General features: G+C 44.4%; 29 non-coding genes and 5 pseudogenes across 29 annotated transcripts; all 34 read right to left on the bottom strand.

Moving 5' to 3' along the window:
• Nucleotides 1-1,225: 1,225 nt before the first annotated feature.
• LOC137819823 (5S ribosomal RNA) lies at nucleotides 1,226-1,344 on the bottom strand. The gene has a single exon (XR_011082436.1). It is a non-coding gene; the product is annotated as a 5S ribosomal RNA (ribosomal RNA).
• A 238-nt stretch (nucleotides 1,345-1,582) lies between these two features.
• LOC137819875 (5S ribosomal RNA) lies at nucleotides 1,583-1,701 on the bottom strand. The gene has a single exon (XR_011082468.1). It is a non-coding gene; the product is annotated as a 5S ribosomal RNA (ribosomal RNA).
• Nucleotides 1,702-1,941: 240 nt separating this feature from the next.
• LOC137819818 (5S ribosomal RNA) lies at nucleotides 1,942-2,060 on the bottom strand. Its single transcript, XR_011082431.1, has one exon. It is a non-coding gene; the product is annotated as a 5S ribosomal RNA (ribosomal RNA).
• A 240-nt stretch (nucleotides 2,061-2,300) lies between these two features.
• On the bottom strand, nucleotides 2,301-2,419 carry LOC137819946 (5S ribosomal RNA). The gene has a single exon (XR_011082505.1). It is a non-coding gene; the product is annotated as a 5S ribosomal RNA (ribosomal RNA).
• Nucleotides 2,420-2,660: 241 nt separating this feature from the next.
• Nucleotides 2,661-2,779, bottom strand: LOC137819944 (5S ribosomal RNA). The gene has a single exon (XR_011082503.1). It is a non-coding gene; the product is annotated as a 5S ribosomal RNA (ribosomal RNA).
• A 238-nt stretch (nucleotides 2,780-3,017) lies between these two features.
• LOC137819853 (5S ribosomal RNA) lies at nucleotides 3,018-3,136 on the bottom strand. Its single transcript, XR_011082464.1, has one exon. It is a non-coding gene; the product is annotated as a 5S ribosomal RNA (ribosomal RNA).
• A 241-nt stretch (nucleotides 3,137-3,377) lies between these two features.
• On the bottom strand, nucleotides 3,378-3,496 carry LOC137819861 (5S ribosomal RNA; annotated as a pseudogene).
• An 84-nt stretch (nucleotides 3,497-3,580) lies between these two features.
• On the bottom strand, nucleotides 3,581-3,699 carry LOC137819858 (5S ribosomal RNA; annotated as a pseudogene).
• Nucleotides 3,700-3,940: 241 nt separating this feature from the next.
• Nucleotides 3,941-4,059, bottom strand: LOC137819954 (5S ribosomal RNA). The gene has a single exon (XR_011082512.1). It is a non-coding gene; the product is annotated as a 5S ribosomal RNA (ribosomal RNA).
• Nucleotides 4,060-4,143: 84 nt separating this feature from the next.
• Nucleotides 4,144-4,262, bottom strand: LOC137819832 (5S ribosomal RNA). The gene has a single exon (XR_011082444.1). It is a non-coding gene; the product is annotated as a 5S ribosomal RNA (ribosomal RNA).
• Nucleotides 4,263-4,503: 241 nt separating this feature from the next.
• LOC137819828 (5S ribosomal RNA) lies at nucleotides 4,504-4,622 on the bottom strand. The gene has a single exon (XR_011082441.1). It is a non-coding gene; the product is annotated as a 5S ribosomal RNA (ribosomal RNA).
• Nucleotides 4,623-4,862: 240 nt separating this feature from the next.
• LOC137819956 (5S ribosomal RNA) lies at nucleotides 4,863-4,981 on the bottom strand. Its single transcript, XR_011082514.1, has one exon. It is a non-coding gene; the product is annotated as a 5S ribosomal RNA (ribosomal RNA).
• A 239-nt stretch (nucleotides 4,982-5,220) lies between these two features.
• Nucleotides 5,221-5,339, bottom strand: LOC137819948 (5S ribosomal RNA). Its single transcript, XR_011082507.1, has one exon. It is a non-coding gene; the product is annotated as a 5S ribosomal RNA (ribosomal RNA).
• A 239-nt stretch (nucleotides 5,340-5,578) lies between these two features.
• LOC137819816 (5S ribosomal RNA) lies at nucleotides 5,579-5,697 on the bottom strand. Its single transcript, XR_011082429.1, has one exon. It is a non-coding gene; the product is annotated as a 5S ribosomal RNA (ribosomal RNA).
• A 227-nt stretch (nucleotides 5,698-5,924) lies between these two features.
• On the bottom strand, nucleotides 5,925-6,043 carry LOC137819860 (5S ribosomal RNA; annotated as a pseudogene).
• Nucleotides 6,044-6,281: 238 nt separating this feature from the next.
• On the bottom strand, nucleotides 6,282-6,400 carry LOC137819854 (5S ribosomal RNA). Its single transcript, XR_011082465.1, has one exon. It is a non-coding gene; the product is annotated as a 5S ribosomal RNA (ribosomal RNA).
• Nucleotides 6,401-6,637: 237 nt separating this feature from the next.
• Nucleotides 6,638-6,756, bottom strand: LOC137819808 (5S ribosomal RNA). Its single transcript, XR_011082421.1, has one exon. It is a non-coding gene; the product is annotated as a 5S ribosomal RNA (ribosomal RNA).
• Nucleotides 6,757-6,995: 239 nt separating this feature from the next.
• LOC137819938 (5S ribosomal RNA) lies at nucleotides 6,996-7,114 on the bottom strand. The gene has a single exon (XR_011082497.1). It is a non-coding gene; the product is annotated as a 5S ribosomal RNA (ribosomal RNA).
• Nucleotides 7,115-7,342: 228 nt separating this feature from the next.
• Nucleotides 7,343-7,461, bottom strand: LOC137819789 (5S ribosomal RNA). The gene has a single exon (XR_011082402.1). It is a non-coding gene; the product is annotated as a 5S ribosomal RNA (ribosomal RNA).
• Nucleotides 7,462-7,701: 240 nt separating this feature from the next.
• Nucleotides 7,702-7,820, bottom strand: LOC137819839 (5S ribosomal RNA). Its single transcript, XR_011082451.1, has one exon. It is a non-coding gene; the product is annotated as a 5S ribosomal RNA (ribosomal RNA).
• Nucleotides 7,821-8,060: 240 nt separating this feature from the next.
• On the bottom strand, nucleotides 8,061-8,179 carry LOC137819957 (5S ribosomal RNA). The gene has a single exon (XR_011082515.1). It is a non-coding gene; the product is annotated as a 5S ribosomal RNA (ribosomal RNA).
• A 239-nt stretch (nucleotides 8,180-8,418) lies between these two features.
• Nucleotides 8,419-8,537, bottom strand: LOC137819791 (5S ribosomal RNA). The gene has a single exon (XR_011082404.1). It is a non-coding gene; the product is annotated as a 5S ribosomal RNA (ribosomal RNA).
• A 239-nt stretch (nucleotides 8,538-8,776) lies between these two features.
• LOC137819865 (5S ribosomal RNA) lies at nucleotides 8,777-8,895 on the bottom strand (annotated as a pseudogene).
• Nucleotides 8,896-9,135: 240 nt separating this feature from the next.
• On the bottom strand, nucleotides 9,136-9,254 carry LOC137819833 (5S ribosomal RNA). Its single transcript, XR_011082445.1, has one exon. It is a non-coding gene; the product is annotated as a 5S ribosomal RNA (ribosomal RNA).
• A 240-nt stretch (nucleotides 9,255-9,494) lies between these two features.
• Nucleotides 9,495-9,613, bottom strand: LOC137819970 (5S ribosomal RNA). The gene has a single exon (XR_011082527.1). It is a non-coding gene; the product is annotated as a 5S ribosomal RNA (ribosomal RNA).
• A 239-nt stretch (nucleotides 9,614-9,852) lies between these two features.
• Nucleotides 9,853-9,971, bottom strand: LOC137819805 (5S ribosomal RNA). The gene has a single exon (XR_011082418.1). It is a non-coding gene; the product is annotated as a 5S ribosomal RNA (ribosomal RNA).
• A 240-nt stretch (nucleotides 9,972-10,211) lies between these two features.
• On the bottom strand, nucleotides 10,212-10,330 carry LOC137819951 (5S ribosomal RNA). The gene has a single exon (XR_011082510.1). It is a non-coding gene; the product is annotated as a 5S ribosomal RNA (ribosomal RNA).
• Nucleotides 10,331-10,569: 239 nt separating this feature from the next.
• LOC137819955 (5S ribosomal RNA) lies at nucleotides 10,570-10,688 on the bottom strand. The gene has a single exon (XR_011082513.1). It is a non-coding gene; the product is annotated as a 5S ribosomal RNA (ribosomal RNA).
• Nucleotides 10,689-10,927: 239 nt separating this feature from the next.
• On the bottom strand, nucleotides 10,928-11,046 carry LOC137819855 (5S ribosomal RNA). Its single transcript, XR_011082466.1, has one exon. It is a non-coding gene; the product is annotated as a 5S ribosomal RNA (ribosomal RNA).
• A 241-nt stretch (nucleotides 11,047-11,287) lies between these two features.
• Nucleotides 11,288-11,406, bottom strand: LOC137819876 (5S ribosomal RNA; annotated as a pseudogene).
• A 238-nt stretch (nucleotides 11,407-11,644) lies between these two features.
• LOC137819792 (5S ribosomal RNA) lies at nucleotides 11,645-11,763 on the bottom strand. The gene has a single exon (XR_011082405.1). It is a non-coding gene; the product is annotated as a 5S ribosomal RNA (ribosomal RNA).
• A 239-nt stretch (nucleotides 11,764-12,002) lies between these two features.
• LOC137819780 (5S ribosomal RNA) lies at nucleotides 12,003-12,124 on the bottom strand. The gene has a single exon (XR_011082394.1). It is a non-coding gene; the product is annotated as a 5S ribosomal RNA (ribosomal RNA).
• Nucleotides 12,125-12,364: 240 nt separating this feature from the next.
• On the bottom strand, nucleotides 12,365-12,483 carry LOC137819784 (5S ribosomal RNA). Its single transcript, XR_011082398.1, has one exon. It is a non-coding gene; the product is annotated as a 5S ribosomal RNA (ribosomal RNA).
• A 241-nt stretch (nucleotides 12,484-12,724) lies between these two features.
• On the bottom strand, nucleotides 12,725-12,843 carry LOC137819821 (5S ribosomal RNA). Its single transcript, XR_011082434.1, has one exon. It is a non-coding gene; the product is annotated as a 5S ribosomal RNA (ribosomal RNA).
• Between the last annotated feature and the right edge of the window lie 2,002 nt (nucleotides 12,844-14,845).

The following is a 14,845-nucleotide window of genomic DNA, read 5'->3' as shown; positions in this document are numbered from 1 at the left end:
TGGGTTACAATTCACTCTATGGTGTTTTCCTCTCAATCTGGCACCCTAAGGTTGAGCCTCTAGCCCTCTATTTATCCTAGTTTTCTAGGGTTAGATTGTTTATTGTGTCGCGCTAATGGGCTAAATGATAAAACATAAAAAAAGGCCCAATCTTTCTTTGCATCTTTTCCATTCTGGGACCTTCTATCTTTATCTTTTTAGCTCAAATCATTCATCTTTAATCCAAATCTCCAATCTTCCTTAGAAATCTGCAATTAACACCAAATTTGGGAATAAAATACTCTTATTCAAATAAAGATCATAAAAAATGTAAAAAGGTATAAATTCATAAATTAGGGATTATTTTATATGTAAATTAGCAATAAATCCTCATAAGTGCCTATATTTTAGACACTTGTCATATACCTGGGCCCTTTCTCTCTCCTGGCAGTTACACATCTGGACACGTGGCTCGCATCCAGCTGTACATGTGCCATCATCCGGAGCATCCTTGACTTGGGCGCTATTTCTTACTCTTCAGGTTTGCCCTGACATCCGGTGTGTACGAAGTTACTTATGCATGATACAACTCAGTGCATAGTTGCCCTGGAGCGTGATCTCTTCTGGGTGGCGAGTTCGAGTGCCTTCGTACACACCTTCCCTGTGGTCTCGCCGGCCGCCTTCATGATCTGCCCTACCTGCTTCACCGTACATGTTCAAGTAAGCTGTCCCCCGACCTCATCCTCTGGGCAGCTGGGAAGCGTCTATCTGCCTTCATCTTCGGCGATGTCCTTGTTTCGGCGATTTCTAATCACTTGGTCGCCTGGGTTCCCATCTGGCGACTTCATCTTAAACCCGGTGACCGCCGGTTTAGGTATGCTGGAGATCGGAGCACGCCAACTTAATAACTGGCGACTACACGAACCCCCCGACTTCCTTCCCTCCTGCCAACCAGGTGTCCCATCCAACACTCCTATATAATAGCTCGACGCCACGTCATAACTCCCGACTTCCAGGTCGGTACAAATACCTATATGGCTTTGCAGGTGGACTTCAGTTTCAAAATGGTTGGACCTCGAAAGCGATAACTCGCTACACAACACTATTTCAAGATCGTTTTTGTAGGTACTTGAAGATTTTTATTTAGAGGTCAGCAAAAAAAAAACACAAAAAAGGTGAACTCATGGTATGACTGTCTAGGCCAGGAAGAGGAAGAAAAACAAAACACAAAAAAGAAATACAAAAAGAAGTGCAACACGACGACTTACAAGGAGGTCACCCATCCTAGTACTACACTCGCCCCAGCACGCTTGACTGCAAAGTTCTGATGGGATCTGGTGCATTAGTGCTGGTATGATCGCACCTGTCAAGCGTAGCGCGATCAATACCTATATGGGTTTGCAGGTGGGCTTCAGTTTCAAAATGGTTGGACCTCCAACGCGATAACTCACTACACAACATTATTTCACGATCGTTTTTGTAGGTACTTTAAGATTTTTATTTAGAGGTCAGCAAAAAAAAGCACAAAAGAGGTGAACTCATGGTTTGACTGTCTAGGCCAGGAAGAGGAAAAAAAACAGAACACAATAAAGAAATACAAAAAGAAGTGCAACACGAGGAATTCCCAGGAGGTCACCCATCCTAGTACTAATCTCGCCCAAGCACGCTTCACTGCGGAGTTCTGATGGGATCCGGTGCATTAGTGCTTGTATGATCGCACCTGTCAAGCGAAGCGCGATCAATACCTATATGGGTTTGCAGGTGGGCTTCAGTTTCAAAATGGTTGGACCTCGAACGCGAAAACTCGTTACACAACATTATTTCACGATCGTTTTTGTAGGTACTTTAAGATTTTTATTTACAGGTCAGCAAAAAAAAAAGCACAAAAAAGGTGAACTCATGGTTTGACTGTCTAGGCCAGGAAGAGGAAGAAAAACATAACACAATAAAGAAATACAAAAACAAGTGCAACACGAGGACTTCCTAGGAGGTCACCCATCCTAGTACTACTCTCGCCCAAGCACGCTTGACTGCAAAGTTCTGATGGGATCCGGTGCATTAGTGTTGTTATGATCGCACCTGTCAAGCGTAGCGCGATCAATACCTATATGGGTTTGCAGGTGGGCATCAGTTTCAAAATGGTTGGACCTCGAACGCGATAACTCGCTACGCAACACTATTTCACGATCGTTTTTGTAGGTACTTTAAGATTTTTATTTAGAGGTCAGCACAAAAAAAAGCACAAAAAAGGTGAACTCATGGTTTGACTGTCTAGGCCAGGAAGAGGAAGAAAAACAAAACACAAAAAAGAAATACAATAAGAAGTGCAACACGAGGACTTCCCAGGACGTCACCCATCCTAGTACTACTCTCGCCCAAGCACCCTTGACTGCGGAGTTCTGATGGGATCCGGTCCATTAGTGCTGGTATGATCGCACCTGTCAAGCGTTGCGCGATCAATACTTATATGGGTTTGCAAGTGGGCTTCAGTTTCAAAATGGTTGGACCTTCAAACGCGATAACTTGCTACACAACACTATTTTACGATTGTGTTTGTAGGTACTTTAAGATTTTTATTTAAAGGTCGGCAAAAAAAAAAGCACAAAAAAGGTGAACTCATGGTTTGACTGTCTAGGCCAGGAAGAGGAAGAAAAACAGAACACTAAAAAGATATACAAAAAGAAGTGCAACACGAGGACTTCCCAGGAGGTCACCCATCCTAGTACTACTCTCGGCCAAGCACGCTTAACTGCAGAGTTCTGATGCGATCCGGTGCATTAGTGCTGGTTTGATCGCACCTGTCAAGCGTAGTGCGATCAATACCTATATGGGTTTGCAGGTGGGCTTCAGTTTCAAAATGGTTGGACCTCGTACGCGATAACTCGCTACACAACACTATTTCACGATCGTTTTTGTAGGTACTTTAAGATTTTTATTTAGAGGTCATAAAAAAAAAGCATAAAAAAGGTGAACTCATGGTTCGACTGTCTAGGCCAGGAAGAGGAAGATAAACAGAACACAAAAAAGAAATACCAAAAGAAGTGCAACACGAGGACTTCCTAGGAGGTCACCCATCCTAGTATTACTCTCGCCCAAGCACGCTTGCCTGCAGAGTTTTGATGGGATCCGGTGCATTAGTCCTGGTATGATCGCCCCTGTCAAGCGTTGCGCGATCAATATCTGTATGGGTTTGCAGGTGGGCCTCAGTTTCAAAATGTTCGGACCTCGAACGCGATTACTCGCTACACAACACTATTTCACGATCGTTTTTGTAATTACTTTAAGATTTTTATTTAGAGCTCAGCAAAAAAAAAAAGCACAAAAAAGGTGAACGAATTGTTTGAAAGTCTAGGCCAGGAAGAGGAAGAAAAACAGAACACAAAAAAGAAATACAAAAAGGAGTGCAACACGAGGACTTACAAGGAGGTCACCAATCCTAGTACTACTCTCCCCGAAGCACGCTTAACTGCGGAGTTCTGATGGGATCCGGTGCATTAGTGCTAGTATGATCGCACCTGTCAAGCGTAGCGCGATCAATACCTATATGGGTTTGCAGGTGGGCTTCAGTTTCAAAATGGTTGTACCTCGAACGCGATAACTTGTTACACAACACTAGGACTTCCCAGGAAGTCACCCATCCTAGTACTACTCTCGCCCAAGCACGCTTGACTGCAGAGTTTTGATGGGATCCGGTGCATTAGTGCTGGTTTGATCGCACATATCAAGCGTAGTGCGATCAATACCTATATGGGTTTGCAGGAGGGCTTCAGTCTCAAAATTGTTGGACCTCGAACGCGATAACTCGCTACACAACACTATTTCACGGATGTTTTTGTAGGTACTTTAAGATTTTTATTTAGAGGTCAGCAAAAAAAAAAAGCACAAAAAAGGTGAACTCATGGTTTGACTGTCTAGGCCAGAAAGAGGAAGAAAAACAGAACACAAAAAAGAAATACAAAAAGATGTGCAACACGAGGACTTCCCAGGAGGTCACCCATCCTAGTACTACTCTCGCCCAAGAACTCTTGACTGCGGAGTTCTGATAGGATCCGGTGCATTAGTGCTGGTATGATCGCAACTCTCAAGCGTAGCGCGATCAATACCTATATGGGTTTGCAGGTGGGCTTCAGTTTCAAAATGGTTGTACCTCGAACGCGATAACTTGTTACACAACACTAGGACTTCCCAGGAGGTCACCCATCCTAGTACTACTCTCGCCCAAGCACGCTTGACTGCAGAGTTTTGATGGGATCCGGTGCATTAGTGCTGGTTTGATCGCACATATCAAGCGTAGTGCGATCAATACCTATATGGGTTTGCAGGAGGGCTTCAGTCTCAAAATTGTTGGACCTCGAACGCGATAACTCGCTACACAACACTATTTCACGGATGTTTTTGTAGGTACTTTAAGATTTTTATTTAGAGGTCAGCAAAAAAAAAAAGCACAAAAAAGGTGAACTCATGGTTTGACTGTCTAGGCCAGAAAGAGGAAGAAAAACAGAACACAAAAAAGAAATACAAAAAGAAGTGCAACACGAGGACTTCCCAGGAGGTCACCCATCCTAGTACTACTCTCGCCCAAGCACCCTTAACTGCGGAGTTCTGATGGGATCCGGTGCATTAGTGCTGGTATGATCGCACCTGTCAAGCGTTGCGCGATCAATACCTATATGGGTTTGCAGGTGGGCTTCAGTTTCAAAATGGTTGGACCTCGAACGCGATAACTCGCTATACAACACTATTTCACGATCGTTTTTGTAGGTACTTTAAGATTTTTATTTAGAGGTAAGCAAAAAAAAAAGCACAAAAAAGGTGAACTCATGGTTTGACTGTCTAGGTCAGGAAGAGGAAGAAAAGCAGAACACAAAAAAGAAATACAAAAAGAAGTGCAACACGAGGACTTCCCAGGAGGTCACCCATCCTAGTACTAGTCTCGCCCGAGCAAGCTTAATTGCGGAGTTCTGATGGGATCCGATGCATTAGTGCTGGTATGATCGCACCTGTCAAGTGTAGTGCGATCAATACCTATATGGGTTTGCAGGTGGGCTTCAGTTTCAAAATGGTTGGACCTCGAACGCGATAACTCGCTTCACAACACTATTTCACGATTGTTTTTGTAGGTACTTTAAGATTTTTATTTGGAGGTCAGCAAAAAAAAAGCAGAAAAAAGGTGAACTCATGGTTTGACTGACTAGGCCAGGATAAGAAAGAAAAACAGAACACAAAAAAGAAATACAAAAAGAAGTGCACCACGAGGACTTCCCAGGAGGTCACCCATCCTAGTACTACTCTCGCCCAAGCGAGTTTCACTGCGGAGTTCTGATGGGATCCGGTGCATTAGTGCTGGTATGATCGCACTTGTCAAGCGTAGCGCGATCAATACCTATATGGGTTTGCAGGTGGGCTTCAGTTTCAAAATGGTTGGACCTCGAACACGATAACTCGCTACACAACACTAATTCACGATCGTTTTTGTAGGTACTTTTAGATTTTTATTTAGAGGTCAGCAAAAAAAAAGCAAAAAAAAGGTGAACTCATCGTTTGACTGTCTAGGCCAGGAAGAGGAAGAAAAACAGATCACAAAAAAGAAATACAAAAAGAAGTGCAACAAGAGGACTTCCCAGGAGGTCACCCATCCTAGTACTAGTCTCGCTCGAGCAAGCTTAACTGCGGAGTTTTGATGGGATCCGGTGTATTAGTGCTGGTATGATCGCACCTGTCAAGCGTAACGCGATCAATACCTATATGGGTTTGCAGGTGGGCTTCAGTTTCAAAATGGTTGGCCTCGAACGCGATAACTCGCTACCCAACACTATTTCACGATCATTTTTGTAGGTACTTTAAGATTTTTATGTAGAGGTTAGCAAAAAAAAAAGCACAAAAAAGGTGAAATCATGGTTTGACTGTCTAGGCCAGGAAGAGGAAGAAACGCAGAACACAAAAGAGAAGTGCAACACGAGGACTTCCCAGGAGATCACCCATCCTAGTACTAATCTCGCCGAAGAACGCTTGTCTGCGGAGTTCTGATAGGATCCGGTGCATTAGTGTTGGTATGATCGCACCTGTCAAGCGTAGCGCGATCAATACCTGTATGGGTTTGCAGGTGGGCTTCAGTTTCAAAATGGTTGGACCTCGAACGCGATAACTTGATACACAACACTATTTCACGATCGTTTTTGTAGGTACTTTAAGATTTTTATTTAGAGGTCAGCAAAAAAAAAGCAAAAAAAAGGTGAACTTATGGTTTGACTGTCTAGGCCAGGAAGAGGAAGAAAAACAGAACACAAAAAAAAATACTAAAAGAAGTGCAACAAGAGGACTCTCCAGTAGATCACCCATCCTAGTACTACTCTCGCCCGAGCACCCTTAACTGTAGAGTTCTGATGGGATCCGGTGCATTAGTGCTGGTATGATCGCACCTGTCAAGCGTTGCGCGATCAATACCTATATGGGTTTGCAGGTGGGCTTCAGTTTCAAAATGGTTGGACCTCAGACGCGATAACTCGCGACACAACAGTATTTCACGATCGTTTTTGTAAGTACTTTAAGATTTTTATTTAGAGGTCAGCAAAAAAAAGCACAAAAAAGGTGAACTCTTGGTTTAACTGTCTAGGCCAGGAAGAGGAAGAAAAACATAACACAAAAAAAAATACAAAAAGAAGTGCAACACGAGGACTTCGCAGGAGGTCACCCATCCTAGTACTACTCTCGCCCAAGCACGCTTAGCTACAGCGTTCTGATGGGATCCGGTGCATTAGTGATGATTTGATCGCACCTGTCAAGCGTAGTGCGATCAATACCTATATGGGTTTGCAGGTGGGCTTCAGTTTCAAAATGGTTGGACCTCGAACGCGATAACTCGCTACACAACTCTATTTCACGATCGTTTTGGTAGGTACTTTAAGATTTTTATTTAGAGGTCAGGAAAAAAAAAGCACAAAAAAGGTGAACTCATGGTTTGACTGTCTAGGGTAGGAAGAGGAAGAAAAACAGAACACAAAAAAGTAATACAAAAAGAAGTGCAACACGAGGACTTCCCAGGAGGTCACCCATCCTAGTACTACTCTCGCCCAAGAACTCTTGACTGCGGAGTTCTGATAGGATCCGGTGCATTAGTGCTGGTATGATCGCAACTCTCAAGCGTAGCGCGATCAATACCTATATGGGTTTGCAGGTGGGCTTCAGTTTCAAAATGGTTGGACCTCGAACGCGATAACTCGCTACACAACACTATTTCACGATCGTTTTTACAGGTACTTTAAGATTTTTATTTAGAAGTCAGCACAAAAGAGGTGAACTCATGGTTTGACTGTCTAGGCCAGGAAGAGGAGGAAAAACAGAACACAAAAAAGAAATACAAAAAGAAGTGCAACACGAGGACTTCCCAGGAGATCACCCATTCTAGTACTACTCTCTCCCGAGGACCCTTAACTGCAGAGTTCTGATGGGATCCGGTGCATTAGTGCTGGTATGATCGCACCTGTCAAGCATTGCACGATCAATACCTATATGGATTTGCAGGTGGGCTTCAGTTTCAAAATGGTTGGACCTCGAACGCGATAACTCGCTACACAACACTAATTCGCGATCGTTTTTGTAGGTACTTTAAGATTTTTATTTATAGGTCAGCCAAAAAAATAGCACAAAAAAGGTGAACTCATGGTTTGACAGTCTAGGCCAGGAAGAGGAAGAAAAACATAACACAAAAAAGAAATACAAAAAGAAGTGCAACACAAGGATTTCCCAGGAGGTCACCCATCCTAGTACTACTCTTGCCCAAGCACGCTTAGCTGCAGAGTTCTGATTGGATCCGGTGCATTAGGGATGATTTGATCGCACCTGTCAAGCGTAGTGCGATCAATACCTATATGGGTTTGCAGGTGGGCTTCAGTTTCAAAATGGTTGGACCTTGAACGCGATAAATCGCTACACAACACTATTCCACGATCGTTTTTGTAGGTACTTTAAGATTTTTATTTAGAGGTCAGCAAAAAAAAAAGCACAAAAAAGGTGAACTCTTGGTTTGACTGTCTAGGCCAGGAAGAGGAAGAAAAACATAACACAAAAAAGAAATACAAAAAGAAGTGCAACACGAGGACTTCCCAGGAGGTCACCCATCCTAGTACTACTCTCGCCCAAGCACGCTTAGCTGCAGAGTTCTGATGGGATCCGGTGTATTAGTGATGATTTGATCGCACCTGTCAAGCGTAGTGCGATCAATACCTATATGGGTTTGCAGGTGGGCTTCAGTTTCAAAATGGTTGGACCTCGAACGCGATAACTCGCTACACAACACTATTTCACGATCTTTTTTGTAGGTACTTTAAGATTTTTATTTATAGGTCAACAAAAAAAAAGCACAAAAAAGGTGAACTCATGGTTTGATTGTCTAGGCCAGGAAGAGGAAGAGAAACGAAACACAGAAAAGAAATACAAAAAGAAGTGCACCACAAGGACTTCCCAGGAGGTCACGCATCCTAGTACTACTCTCGCCCGAGCACCCTTCACTGCGGAGTTCTGATGGGATCGGGTGCATTAGTGCTGGTATGATCGCACCTGTCAAGCGTTGCGGGATCAATACCTATATGGGTTTGCAGGTGGGCTTCAGTGTCAAAAGAGTTGGACCTCAAACGCGATAACTCGCTACACAACACTATTTCACGATCGTTTTTGTAGGTACTTTAAGATTTTTATTTAGAGGTCAGCAAAAAAAAAGCACAAAAAAGGTGAACTCATGGTTTCACTGTCTAGGCCAGGAACAGGAGGAAAAACAGAATAGAAAAAAGAAATACTAAAAGAAGTGAAACACGAGGACTTCCCAGGAGGTCACCCATCCTAGTACTACTCTCGACCGAGCACCCTTAACTGCAGAGTTCTGATGGGATCCGTTGCAATAGTGTTTGTATGATCGCACCTGTCAAGCGTTGCGCGATCAATACCTATATGGGTTTGCAGGTGGGCTTCAGTTTCAAAATGGTTGGACCTCGAACGCGATAACTCGCTACACAACACTATTTCACGATCGTTTTTGTAGGTACTTTAAGATTTTTATTTAGAGGTCAGAAAAAAAAAAAGAACAAAAAAGGTGAACTCATGGTTTGACTGTATAGGCCAGGAAGAGGAAGAAAAACATAACACAAAAAAGAAATACAAAAAGAAGTGCAACACGAGGACTTCCCAGGAGGTCACGTATCCTAGTACTACTCTCGCCCAAGCACGCTTAGCTGCAGAGTTCTGATGGGATCCGGTGCATTAGTGATGATTTGATCGCACCTGTCAAGGGTAGTGCGATCAATACCTATATGGGTTTGCAGATGGGCTTCAGTTTCAAATTGGTTGGACCTCGAACGCGATAACTCGCTACAGAACACTATTTCACGATCGTTTTTGTAGGTACTTTAAGATTTTTATTTAGAGGTCAGCAAAAAAAAAAGCACAAAAAATGTGAACTCATGGTTTGACAGTCCAGGCCAGGAAGAGAAAGAAAAACAGAACACAAAAAAGAAATACAAAAAGAAGTGCAACACGAGGACTTCACAGGAGGTCACCCATCCTACTACTACTCTCGCCCGAGCACCCTTAGCTGCGGAGTTCTGATGGGATCTGGAGCATTAGTTCTGGTATGATTGCACCTGTCAAGCCTTGCGCGATCAATACCTATATGGGTTTGCAGGTGGGCTTCAGTTTCAAAATGGTTGGACCTCGAACGCGATAACTCGCTACACTACACTATTTCGCGATCGTATTTGTAGGTACTTTAAGATTTTTATGTAGAGGTCAGCAAAAAAAAAGGACAAAAAAGGTGAACTCATGGTTTGACTGTCTAGGCCAGGAAGAGGAAGAAAAACAGAACACATAAAAGAAATACAAAAAGAAGTGCAACACGAGGACTTCCCTGGAGGTCACCAATCCTAGTACTACTCTCGCCCGAGCAAGCTGAACTGCGGAGTTCTGATGGGATCCGGTGTATTAGTGCTGGTATGATCGCCCCTGTCAAGCGTAGCGCGATCAATACCTATATGGGTTTGCAGGTGGGCTTCATTTTCAAAATTGTTGGACCTCGAACGCGATAACTCGCTACACAACACTATTTCACGATCGTTTTTGTAGGTACTTTAAGATTTTTATTTAGAGGTCAGCAAAAAAAAAAGCACAAAAAAGGTGAACTCATGGTTTAACTGTCCAGGCCAGGAAGAGAAAGAAAGACAGAACACAAAAAAGAAATACAAAAAGAAGTGCAACACGAGGACTTCCCAGGAGGTCACCCATCCTACTACTACTCTCGCCCGAGCACCCTTAGCTGCGGAGTTCTGATGGGATCTGGAGCATTAGTTCTGGTATGATCGCACCTGTCAAGACTTGTGCGATCAATACCTATATGGGTTTGCAGGTGGGCTTCAGTTTCAAAATGGTTGGACCTCGAACGCGATAACTCGTTACACAACACTATTTCGTGATCGTTTTTGTAGGTACTTTAAGATTTTTATTTAGAGGTCAGCAAAAAAAAAGCACAAAAAAGGTGAACTCATGGTTTCACTGTCTAGGCCAGGAACAGGAGGAAAAACAGAACAGAAAAAAGAAATACAAAAAGAAGTGCAACACGAGGACTTCCAAGGAGGTCACCCATTCTAGTACTACTCTCGCCCAACCACTCTTCACTGCAGAGTTCTGATGGGATCCGGTGCATTAGTGCTGGTATGATCGCACCTGTCAAGCGTTGCGCGATCAATACATATGTGGGTTTGCAGGTGGGCTTCAGTTTCAAAATGGTTGGACCTCGAACGCGATAACTCGCTACACAACACTATTTCACGATCTTTTTTGTAGGTACTTTAAGATTTTTATTTATAGGTCAACAAAAATAAAGCAAAAAAAAGGTGAACTCATGGTTTGACGGTTTAGGCCAGGAAGAGGAAGAAAAACAGAATACAAAAAAGAAATACAAAAAGAAGTGCAACACGAGGACTTCCCAGGAGGTCACGCATCCTAGTACTACTCTCGCCCAAGCACACTTAGCTGCAGAGTTCTGATGGGATCCGGTGCATTACTGATGATTTGATCGCACCTGTCAAGGGTAGTGCGATCAATACCTATATGGGTTTGCAGGTGGGCTTCAGTTTCAAATTGGTTGGACCTCGAACACGATAACTCGCTACACAACACTATTTCACGATCGTTTTTGTAGGTACTTTAAGATTTTTATTTAGAGGTCAGCAAAAAAAAAAAGCACAAAAAAGGTGAACTCATGGTTTGACTGTCCAGGCCAGGAAGAGAAAGAAAAACAGAACACAAAAAAGAAATACAAAAAGAAGTGCAACACGAGGACTTCCCAGGAGGTCACCCATCCTACTACTACTCTCGCTCGAGCACCCTTAGCTGCGGAGTTTTGATGGGATTTAGAGCAATAGATCTGGTATGATCGCACCTGTCAAGCCTTGCGCGATCAATACCTATATGGGTTTGCAGGTGGGCTTCAGTTTCAAAATGGTTGGACCTCGAACGCGATAACTCGCTACACAACACTATTTCGCGATCGTATTTGTAGGTACTTTAAGATTTTTATTTAGAGGTCAGCAAAAAAAAGGACAAAAAAGGTGAACTCATGGTTTGACTGTCTAGGCCAGGAAGAGGAAGAAAAACAGAACACATAAAAGAAATACAAAAAGAAGTGCAACACGAGGACTTCCCAGGAGGTCACCCATCCTAGTACTAGTCTCGCCCGAGCAAGCTTAACTGCGGAGTTCTGATGGGATCCGGTGTATTAGTGTTGGTATGATCGTCCCTGTCAAGCGTAGCGCGATCAATACCTATATGGGTTTGCAGGTGGGCTTCATTTTCAAAATGGTTGGACCTCGAACGCGATAACTCGCTACACAACACTATTTCACGATCTTTTTTGTAGGTACTTTAAAATTTTTATTTATAGGTCAACAAAAAAAAAGCACAAAAAAGGTGAACTCATGGTTTGACGGTTTAGGCCAGGAAGAGGAAGAAAAACAGAATACAATAAAGAAATACAAAAAGAAGTGCAGCACGAGGACTTCCCAGGAGATCACCCATCCTACTACTACTACTCTCGCCCAAGCACGCTTGACTGCGGAGTTCTGATGGGATCCGGTGCATTAGTGCTGGTATGATCGCACCTGTCAAGCGTAGCGCGATCAATACATATATGGGATTGCAGGTGGGCTTCAGTTTCAAAATGGTTGGACCTCGAAAGCGATAACCCGCTACACAACACTATTTCACGATCGTTTTTGTAGGTACTTTAATATTTTTATTTAGAGGTCAGCAAAAAAAAAAGCACAAAAAAGGTGAACTCATGGTTTGACTGTATATGCCAGGAAGAGGAAGAAAAACATAACACAAAAGAGAAATACAAAAAGAAGTGCAACACGAGGACTTCCCAGGAGGTCACCCATCCTGGTACTACTCTCGCCCAACCACGCTTCACTGCAGAGTTCTGATGGGATCCGGTGCATTACTGCTGATATGATCGCACCTGTCAAGCGTTGCGCGATCAATACCTATATGGGTTTGCAGGTGGGCTTCAGTTTCAAAATGGTTGGACCTCGAACGCGATAACTCGCTACACAACACTATTTCACGATCGTTTTTGTAGGTACTTTAAGATTTTTATTTAGAGGTCAGCAAAAAAAAAAAGCACAAAAAAGGGGAACTCATGGTTTGACAGTCTAGGCCATGAAGAGGAAGAAAAACAGAACACAAAAAAGAAATACAAAAAGAAGTGCAACACGAGGACTTCCCAGGAGGTCACCCATCCTAGTACTAGTCTCGCACAAGCACACTTGTCTGCGGAGTTCTGATGGGATCCAGTGCATTACTGCTAGTATGATCGCACCTGTCAAGCGTTGCGCGATCAATACTGTACCGCCCTGGTAATCGGAAGTGATGACGTGGCATCCAGCTAAAGTATAGGCGTGTTGACAAGGGGCCAGGTTGGCAGAAGGGAAGGAAGTCGAGGGGCTCGTGAAGTCGCCAGTTATTAAGTTGGCGTGTTCCGATCTCCAACATACCAGAATCGGCGATCACCGGGTTAAAGATGAAGTCGCCATATGTAAACTCAGGCGACCTAGTGATTGGAGATTGCCAGAGCAAGCACATCGCCAGAGATGAAGGTGATGCAGATTATGAAGGCGGCCGGCGAGACCACAGGGAAGGTGTACGAAGGCACCCTAACTCGCCAGTTCCAGTAGAGATCGCACTCCCAAGTTAGCTATGCACTGGGCAGTACCATGCATAAGTAACTTAGCCAAAAGAGAGTCAGAAGCAGCGCCCAAGTCAAGGAGGCTCCAGATGATGGCACGTGTACGACTGGATGCGAGCCACGTGTCCAGCTGCGTAACTGCCAGGAGAGAGAAAGTGGCCAGGTATTTAAGGGTTTCCCAACGAACTTTCGAGGTACACACGTTCAGATTATGCTCTTGACGCTCGCGAGTTCTTGAGCATACTGTGAGAGAGAACATTGCACGGTTCCTTGAGAGTTCTTGAGTGTTATTGCTCTTAGTATTTGGTGGTTCGGTCACTGACTTGGGCGTTGGAGTGCGATCGGCCGCAGCGGCGCCGCTCTGTTCTTTTGCAGGTTCTTGAGGTGGATCTTGGCGGAGGATGGAGGTTGAAGCGGTGCATACGTCGATCCAAGTTTGACGAGGCAAGTTCCAACGTTCTGGTCAACAGGCAGGATCATCAGGCGCCCACCGTGGGGCCGTGTAAAACCTGTTCCCATCCACAGCGTGAGTTCTTGGAGGTTTTCGTAGTTTTCTGCGTGGTTGTGTGCTGGTGCAACCACTGTTCGCTGTTCGTTTGAGATTTGTTCGGTGATTTCGCGTTTTCCACCGTTCGTTCGGGTTTTTGTTCGGTGAAGTGAGGTTTTCTGCTGTTTACACGAGATTTGTTCGGTGAAGTTTGAGTTCTTTGGCTCGTTGTGTTATCCGTAGGAGAAGCGGTGGTTTGTGGTGGAGTTGCAGGTTTCTTTGGAGGATTCGCGGTGTTCTTGAGTTTTTTTTTTGCGAAGTTTTGCGAGGTTCTGACCGATTGATCCCTGAATCAATCGTAGCTGAAGTAAGTGTTGTTCGCTGCATTCTGTGATTCGCCAAGTTTCATGAGAAAAATGAGAAGCAGTCGTTCAAGTCCAGTTGCGCCCGTCGCTGCTGAAGGCGCCGCCGCCATGACCATGGCGCAGATGGCAGAGATGATGCGTTCGTTGTAGGCAAGTGTGGAAGCCTCGCACATAGAACAGGCGAGAATGCATGAGGACCTGGCCGCCTCTCGCGCCAGGAATGATGAGCTTAGCAAGGTGACGGAGGAGCTGCGTCAAGCTCTTCAGGAGCAGCAAGGGCGTTCTGTTGCTGAAGAGGTTGCGCCGTCGTCGCCACCTCGTGTTTTTCCTATGCCTTTCGCTCAGACGATTACTGACACGCCTATTCCTGCGAGTGTGGTTCTTGTTAAGGCTGTTTTCACCGACGTGGAGGATCCTGAGGCTCATCTCACCACGTTCCATACGCAGATGATGTTGTCAGGGGGATCAGACGCCGTGTACTGCAAGATGTTCGTGAGCACACTCCAGGGAACGGCGCTGGAATGGTTTGTGAGCCTGCCTAACGGTCACATTACCAATTTCAAACAGTTCTCGAAGATTTTCGTCGAGCAGTACATCGTGAATAAGGCACCGCCCAAGGTGTCTTATGATTTGTTTGATATAAGGCAATATCAGGGAGAGTCCCTCAGGGACTACCTAAATCGCTTTGGGGCACAGATGGTCAGATCGCCGGCCAAAGATGAAGAAATGCTGGTCTACGCATTTAAGAAGGGCGTGCTGCCGGGACCATTCTGTGAGGCATTGATC

The sequence above is a fragment of the Phaseolus vulgaris genome, chromosome 10 (assembly GCF_000499845.2).
Source record: "Phaseolus vulgaris cultivar G19833 chromosome 10, P. vulgaris v2.0, whole genome shotgun sequence".
Lineage (NCBI taxonomy): Eukaryota > Viridiplantae > Streptophyta > Magnoliopsida > Fabales > Fabaceae > Phaseolus > Phaseolus vulgaris.
The sequence above is the reverse complement of the archived record's forward strand: the minus strand, read 5'-3'. Positions and strand labels throughout refer to the sequence as shown.